This window comes from Pseudoliparis swirei, chromosome 16 (genome assembly GCF_029220125.1).
Source record: "Pseudoliparis swirei isolate HS2019 ecotype Mariana Trench chromosome 16, NWPU_hadal_v1, whole genome shotgun sequence".
Classification (NCBI taxonomy): Eukaryota; Metazoa; Chordata; class Actinopteri; order Perciformes; family Liparidae; genus Pseudoliparis; species Pseudoliparis swirei.
In genome coordinates, this window is record NC_079403.1 from 15,055,625 (window position 1) to 15,064,661 (window position 9,037).

A 9,037-nucleotide genomic window follows, 5' to 3' on the forward strand; every position below is an offset into this window, starting at 1 on the left:
CGTACTACCCAAAATGTGAAAACTATTTAAAGAGCTATATTAAATATACAGTATTGACACATATACACATGTACAAAAGTCATCCTTCCTTTCTTCCATCTTTGTCTGTCCATTTTTCATACACGTGGATTCTCTCTTTCTCTATCGCTACTTTTAATCTCCTTCCTTCATTCCATCTCTCCTCTTTTCCTTCCGTCCTTCCTCCACTCTCCACATCAGCACCACCTCCTCCTCCTCCTCCTCTTACCTCAGACTCATTACACCCCACCCACCCGTACCCCAGCCTCTGCGAGGAGCTCTCCTCATATAATATGATGGCCATCTGCTCGGCTGAGCCACGCTTTCCAAAAGCCCCGCGGCTGGATGTTTATCTGTCGTCCCCCTCTCAAACTCCTTTAAGGATGCAAAACATATCAGCAATCATCGCCGCCACAATTAGCACAGGTGCTGCTGAGCTGTAAAGTGATCAGGAGAAATGGGAGGAAACGTAATTGAAGTGGATTAGAGCGGAGAGGTGGGAGGCAAAAATAATAAAAAAAGAGAAATTCTGGAGTCTTGGACAGAGGCCCTTTTCTATACTGCTGTTTAAAAATCCACTGTGCTGTGATTAAAACTGGTGCAGAGCGGTGGTGGGAGTCCTGGCACGGAGTTTACGTTTTTAACAGCTGTCGAGTGTGTTCTGGTGTTCTCCTAACCCACTGCTTCCGTGAATGTGATCGTGTTTGGGTATTGTATGACCAAGATCATGGATTTTTAAGTGTTTTTTGTGCATGTTTCAGTTTTACCTGAGGTGCTTGTTCAGCAGTGTGTGTGTGTGTGTGTGTGTGTGTGTGTTACGATAAAGACTCTAACACATGACAAACCAAATCTTGCATCCAGCTTGTCAGCATCCTCTGACAACATGGCAGCAAATATGTGTGCTTGTGCATTCAGACATATAGCGTAGAGACACACACGGCCTCACTGACACCATTTGGTAGCTCGAGCAGGGCCGAAATATTCCGCAGCAGTCACTCATGAAGAGAAATTCTTAATAATAAATATCTAGCCAATAATGAATGTGCTGCTGGCTGCAGTTGTCTTGGGGGCATAATATCTAATTTCCTCCCAATGTTTCATATCCCTACTCCTGCATGTCGACACAGTCCATCATTACACCCCAATGCAAGTTCCTATCACTTTTATTTATTTTTCAAATCAATATATAAATCAAAGCCTGGACAGATGAGATCCAATAAATTACAGAGTGCCGGACAAATGTGGAATGTTAACTGTGTGCCAGGAGAGGAGATTCCCATGGGGGGCTGCCTGGTCTGCGCTGTGTGCAAGAGGAAAATCTACTAAATATCATATTAAATCACAGCTAACTTGAATATTACTCAGTGCTGTTTTTAATACAAGTGGAAAAACTCATCCGAGGCCTCATCCGAATAACTTTTGTGGTTTGCGTGTATCTTCCCCGGTGGTCCCGACATCTTACGTCTTATTTTGTAAAATCTTGGACACAAGGAGTGTACAGAATCAAGGGTGAGACACAGAAGTCACTGATTTCCATTGTGTTCTTTGTAGTGACAGAAAACCTGGCCATAACACGACATTTAGACATTTCTGGTTGTGAGGGACCCCACCAGGCCTTCATTGAAATGTAACTTGGGGATGCAAAATAGAGCAGCGGAGCACTAATCTGCTGGGCACCAGCCACAGTGTGTGAGTCACTCCCTTCTACTCCGAGCTCAGCCACATGAAAAAATGTGAGGGTTAGTGGGAAGTGGAATAGAAACGTGGGCAAGAGGGTAGAGCACCAGGTGAAATAGAGCATAGGGAACAGGGGAGGAGGGTCGGCAGCCGGGTAAAGCTGCAGCTGCCATGTTTAATCCCTACTGCGGACTCACAGAGGTGCAGGGGGCCAACCAGTCAGTAGGGGCACAACATGAAGGGCGGTACACACACACACACACACACACAGCTATACCTGAGCGCGGCAATCATCGCTATCAGCAGGGAATATGCTACCATCAGGCCCAATAACATCAGAGTACACCTTGGCGCTGACACCACATGACATGCATATGTGCGGAGGCAGCGTGAGGCGATGCCAGGCCAGGCAGCGCAGAGGCTTGAAGGAGATTCCCATTGACAGTGGTCTGGTTGGGGGGGGGGGGGGGGGGGAACCTTCACTGTGAAGGAGGAGCAGCAGGCCTACTTCACCCCATTGGTAGGAGCACAAAGAGAGGAGCACTGAGAGAAAAGGTTTATGGCGGCGGGTGTACGAGTAGCTGGCATGCTGCATGGCGAGAAATGATAACCGGAGAGAAAATAGGGATCCATAATGCACTTAGTGCTTAATATGAAAATAGTCTATTCATCAATTTATCCGCAATTTTTTTTTTCTCAATCAATCAAATAATCCTTCGGTCGATAAAATGTCAGAAAAGAGTGAAATACGATTAACACAATTTTCTAAAGCCCCAGGCGACATCATCAAATTGCTTGTTTTTGCCGATCAACAGCCCAAAAGCCAAAGTTAGAGCAGCACATACCCATCCCTGATAAACTGGACTTTTTGTTTTGAGAAAAAAGATTTAGACATGTGATAGAATAGCAAAATAGTTGCTCGACTAATCTTCAGCGGTCTAGACTGTACGCGATGAGAAGGTACCTTTATCAAACAAGATGAAGTGTCTTTCTTCTTTTCATTTAGTTTGAAGTCTCCTGGGCAACGCTCAGATCTGAGCTGAAAAACCTCTCATGTCGCCGTTACGCTGTCTCTCAAAGCTCGGGTTGATGATCTTGAACTTGCAGGATTATAGATTTTTTTTAAAGTAATTCAACCTATAAAACCCAGCCCAGTACTGCCCACTGTTTTCCAATGAAAGTAGCTCGCAGCACTAGCTCTAAAAGTTGATCAATCTAGTGAGAAAGGCGCCAAGTCGGCAACACTGACAGACCTTCAGGCCTCCCTCCAAAGCCCCTCCCCCAAATCTCCCATTATGAACATGAGTATTGTTAGTGCCGCTCCAGAGTGCCGGCATATTGTATTGGTTGAGGATCAAAGACACAGTAGTAGTCAAGTCTTTACAATAAAAATGTATACTACTAAATTGGATAGCTTATTGATCTCCATGGGGAACTTCTCTCCATTTAGAGAGATTTCAGTTTCAAAGCAAGTAGGCCTACAAGGTTTTGTTGTTTTGTTGTTTTGTTATGGAAGGGTGGATATTCCATGTTTTCGTGCACAGAGAGGCTCGTCCAGCTCTCTGAACCACTGCAGACTGGCGGGGGAAGAAACTCCGAACCGGATTCAACCGGTTGGTCCTCCAGAAGATTTCTGTTTCTGACACTGAAGAAACATCCAAAACATAAATAAACACCTGGCAGACAAATGATTTGCGTCGATGTGATTCCTTTTATTCTTCTATGAAAGATTATGCCTTGGCACAATCCACAAGTGAGACATCAAACTGAGGCACACATCTGCCCTTTATTTTCATTAAATTGTTTCTATTAATATTGTGGGCATCGCTTTATTTAGAAATGGGCCAAATAAGTTTATGTTCCAACATCACGAGACTAGAAATTACCAAACCTCCAACCATGTGATGGTCTGGGACAATTACATACAGTATCTTTTAACGCTGCACCGGGAAACAAGATCTCATTTAAAAGCAATAGCAAAGCAGAAGGCAGTTGTTCCAATATGGAGAATATAAAGAATAAATAATCCAGTTGTCTACAGCGCCCAACGCAAAGCAATTTAACGCATCAGTGGCAGCCGCCTATTAATTTCCTGAGGAAGGAAAGAAGTGAGGGGGGAGGAGGAGTGTGGGGTGGGGGGGGGGTGTCTGGGAGCCCTGATTTGAGAGACAACACAGCCGCATCATGTATCACTTCAGAGCCAAACAAGGCACACACGTGCAAATAAAATTCATAAAAGCGCACGCGCACGAATCCCCACGAGCCAACGCGCGCACGTCACAGTCGTAACGGTGCTGCTGTTTCCCACAATGTCAGCGGCGGGATGCGAGCGAGGTGGCACTTTGTGCTTAATGACAGTGAATTAAAAAGGGAAGCCTCCAGATAGAGAGGCCCACATGTGACTCATGTCCTCAGGGCTTTGCATCAATAATAGGCCCCCCCCAGGCCGGACGGCCCTGCTTCTCTGTGCATTCCCTGCAAAATCCCGGTCTGCTTTAATTAGGGACCCAGCTTCTGACCCGTCCCCTGCTTCCCAAATAACTAAAGAGGGGCGTGGCAGCGACAATATCACTGGCGCCGATCCAAACAACGACACCTCTTTCGCCACGATGCAGGAAGAGGGGGAGACCACGGCGCTATAAATCCAGAGGTATTTGGACACGGGCCACCATCAGTCCCAGACGACCACTGTAGTGGCAGTAAACATGCAGGGGCCACAGCCAATAAATACACAATGCTAAAAACATCATAGCTGGTGAACCTCGTGCTGTTTTTTTCCTGCAGAGGGTGTCTTCAAATTTCAATACGGAACAATTTGTGTTCCCTATCCCTCAAGACAAAACACGACTTCCTTCTTCATTTTTTTGTGGTTGCCTATGAATGCTTTTTTTGTTCACCAGTGAAAGAGATATTCCTCATTCTTGGTATAAAACTGCAGCCGTGGACCGGCTCTCTGCCACTGCCAGCTGCTCATGTGACCTGTCTCATGGAATCAGTGTTTTGTTTGATGCAGGGTTTTTCATTATCACTATGGCCCATCATTACTTTCCTCTTATTATAGTCTGGGGGACATTGGAGACAGTTCAGAAGAGCTGTAGATGAGGGACAACACACACACACACACACACACACAGTGAATTCTTTCTTTTGGGGGAGAAAAAAATATGTGCCCCACAGACATAATGTCTGTGTTTTCCTGCAATTAATTAATGGGTCCCCAGCTAGTTAGCAGTAGGCAGCACTTGTTTCACCGTGGCGACTGGGAGAGGGCGAAAGGGGTTGGAGCCGGGCTCGCCTCGGTAGCTGCAGGCTCTTAGTTGTGAGCCACTGGATTTGGACTATTTTTAACGAAATCCCTTTATGGATAGATAAATCTGATTTTATGCAAGAAGAGTCTCCTGGGTTTCAATTAACTGAGGGTCACGCTGCAGATCTATCTCAAAAAGAAAGAGGGAAGGGAAGAGCGACAGAAAGGGGGAGAGGAAGCGATAGAAGAGAAAGAGAAGGGGAAGAGGAAAGTCTTTGATTAACACGGCCTAATTAAACATTTGTAAAATGTATTATCTGCGCTGCTTATGTTTTGTTGTTGTTTTTTTCTTCTCATGAAGAGCCACGTTTGCCTAATTGTCTGTTTGCCCCCCACCCCCCCCCTCTCCTAAAAGTTGTTTTGTGGTTACATCATGGTTGTTAATAATGCAAAAGACGCTTTGGAGTCCCTTTTCACTGCAGTTTGTCTTTTCACAATTGAGGACTCAAAGAACATTTGTAATTGGGGTGGCTGTGTCCTCTGGGTGCTCCTTCTGGAAAACATTGGACGAACTGCAAAGATTTGGTGGCGAGGGCGGGGTTGGAGGGTTGTGGGTGTCGGTTGGGGGCCGGTATGCACTTCTTCACGAGACTCTGGAAACTAATTTGATTCCTAAAACATGCGCGATGACAGCTTCCCGCTGCACGGCGGAGGTAGAGTTGACTTTGACTCATGACACACGGTTTAATCACGGGCCACGAGGCATGGAGAGTCGCTAGACCTGAGGAGAGTCACATAAAGAGTGTCAAGCATGTGGGGCGAGAGACAGAGCGGGAGAGACGGAGAGAGGGCACGGAAATCCATAACAGATTACACAGTGTTTGGTCAGAACACACAGCGTGATATGTGCGTCTATCACCACGGAGATGCATATTTCTTTCCAGCCGGCCCGCTCATCGTTAAACTACCCACAGGGCACTTCTTAATGTGAAGATGATCTCAGGTTGTAGTCGTTCACACACACACATACACACACACACACACACAGTTCCACTCAGTACACTCAACCCCCAATGCTGCTGTGACATTTCTCTACCCATTCAATTCCCAGCGTGTGCAGCAGTAGCAAAGCGTATTATGTCCATCTCTCTCTCTCTCTCTGCATAGTGAGGGAATGATTCAGTTCATCAGAGCACGGAAATACGCTTTTATACCTTTGGCTGAAGTGCACCACACACACACACACACAGTAATGCTGATTAAACGGGCAGGTTGAACAGCGTCGGGAACAGATTCCTCTTTCATGACCCTTTATTATCAAAGGGAACCCTTGTGGGTGCTCCAATAATTCCCATCACACATGTACAAACATCCAGACCGGCTGGTAATTGTGCGCACGTTAATATCTAAAATAGGGTGTCTAATGTTTGAGCATGCTTGTAGTTAAATCAATGTTTTTATATTCACAATAGGTCACAAGACTACTTAAAAAGGGGTTGCCTGTAAGAATGGAAACAACCGTCTGAACTCGACCTGCCCACCGAATGGCCAACACAGTTGGTGGCGACAGCCGGTGAACATGGTGGAACTCGTTGAGACTGAAAGCCGAGCGGAGGAGGACTGAATGCTGAACTCAAAACTCATCGTTGAGGGTCACCTGTCTCGCCACCCGCTTTGCTGCCCTCTGTGTGCACCTTTATAACCCAGCAGTGAGGTCACTGTGCACGGATCACACCCAGGAGTGCACTTGTATCCGTACAGCTCAGCAAAAAAAGACATTCGGAGGTTGCGAAGTTACTTTTTGAACTAAGAACGGCAAACTCACTCTCTGTGGGACACGGAAAAGGGGGCCGCTTAGTGAGGCACCCATCTGCCACGTAAATGTGTTTCGCTGCTACCTACTCCCCACCCCCCTTTCACCGATTTGACCTCCTCTCTCTACTCTTTTTTTCCTACCCAGTTCTTGCTCTCCACTCCTCCCGTCCTCCACCTCTCTCTGGTGCCTTTACCCCTCTCTCCCCTTTGACCACCGTCTTCATATTGAGCTCGACGTCCCTGGTTCCAAGGTGCTCACAGTGCAGGCCGTGCTGTGGTGCTATAGCAGGGTCTGCACTGAGCATGCCCGAAGAGCCAACCTTACTAATTAGAGATCCAACCTTGATGAGTGCTCTCTCTCTCTCTCTCTCTCTCACACACATACACACACACAATCGCTCTTTTTTTCCTCCATAAGCACGTGTATCTGGGCCCAGAAATTACTTAATATGATATATTAACATATTTCTGGCAGGAACAGCAGGAGGAGGATGCTCGTTGGAGACACATTTTCCAAATTAATTTCTAATTTAAAATCCTATGCCTTTTATTATAAGCTGTGGGCGCCCTTGGTACCAGAGACACAGCGAGGAAGAGGGAATAAAGGCAGATAGAGAGCAGTGAGAAAAGAGTCAAGGATGGAAGGAGGAATAATAGCCAAGGCTGGTCTTTGCCCACAAACCAAATGAATAAACGGAGGGGGATATGAAGACACAGGAAGGATTTAACTGCACATGGCCGGCTGAACTCGGCCCAAATTAATTCAGCCATGAGAGAACCTCCCCAGAGAGGAAGAAGAGAGAGAGGAAAATGGGTCCAAAAGTTTTAGGCATACTTGGATCTCCCCTTTGCTCTAATTAGCGGCCTCCCATCCTCGCTGAGCCTGAGGAGCGGGAGAAGCCAGCAGCCACGACCATGGGTCAATCATTGAGAAATTGTTACGAATAGGCACACAATAACCCCGGGTGCTCATGGGAAATGTAGGCCCGGAGAGAATGTTCGCGAAAAATGGCACTGGAGGTCTTCAAAAGAGCAAAATTACCAATTAGGCCTTGTTATTTTGGCCACAGATAATGCAGGAATCGGTCAACATATTCTGTTCATAATGTATGCCCATTACTGAGGATTAGCCGCACTCATCCTTTCAAGGGCTTAGCAGTTACATGCAGTTAAATGATTCATTGGATCACAAGACATGAGTTGTAATTACTGCACCAATTTGGATCGGAATTCTCTTTGGTCAGAAGTAGAAAGTGTATCTGTGCTATCGTGTCACATTTAGGTCACCATGCACGTGTTGTACTTCGATTTTCACAAGACAAAGAAAATCAAGTTAAAATGAATAAACTGACAGAGCAGTCGGGCCTCCACTGACAGTATTATTAAGCAGTGTGATATAATGTGATATAATGTTCGAGCCCCTTCGCTGTCAGTGCCAGTGTGCGTTTACTTTACATGTTCGCTCTCTGAGGTTCTGTCGTAAGTCATCCCATATGTTCGACCGCTTTTAAGTCGTGTTAGCAGAGTAACACGACATGATTTGTTGTCATTAACCAAAACATAATTGTCACATCATTTCAACACCAAAATAGCTAAACTCGTGTCTCTCTAATTACAGCTCCGTGGTTTGCACATGGTAAGACGACTGTGAGCTGAATCTTTTGTTTCCCTTTTAAAGAAGAAAACAAACTTTGTTTACTGTACGTTTAAACTAGGCCCTTCCACAGTGGTTACATCAGTATGTTAATCGCGCGTGGATCAGTCATTATACTCCTTGTTAAGCTATTATCCACTGACGCACCACGCGACACGCATGGACTTGTAACTGCATGTTTAATCACCAATCTACCCAGGAGCCTACAGCTTGTTTCAGCTAATATCAAATAATAGCACAGCTCACCGTGTAATGAATAAACACCCGCTTTCCTACACAAAGACACACACACACACACACACACGCACAGCCGCCCTGCTCCACCCTTCAAACATGGCGCAGCATTGCGGACACGGACACGGGTCTTCTATTTCGGCTCTCGGGGACGAGGAGGTTTGTGGCGCTTGAGTTTCAGCCGGGGTGTTTTGTTGCTGCGACTCTGGGTGCCGCGTTGGCTCGTGGAGAGGCACAGCGCTGTAATTAAGGACAGAGGGAGGAGGATGTTCGTTAGATGTAGTGTCCTCATTAGTGTAAGTTCCACCCGGAGGTGGTGCTGAGCAACAAACACCTAATGAGACGCATATTGTAATGAAAGCGAGGAACCAACAACCGCCCAGACACAGGCA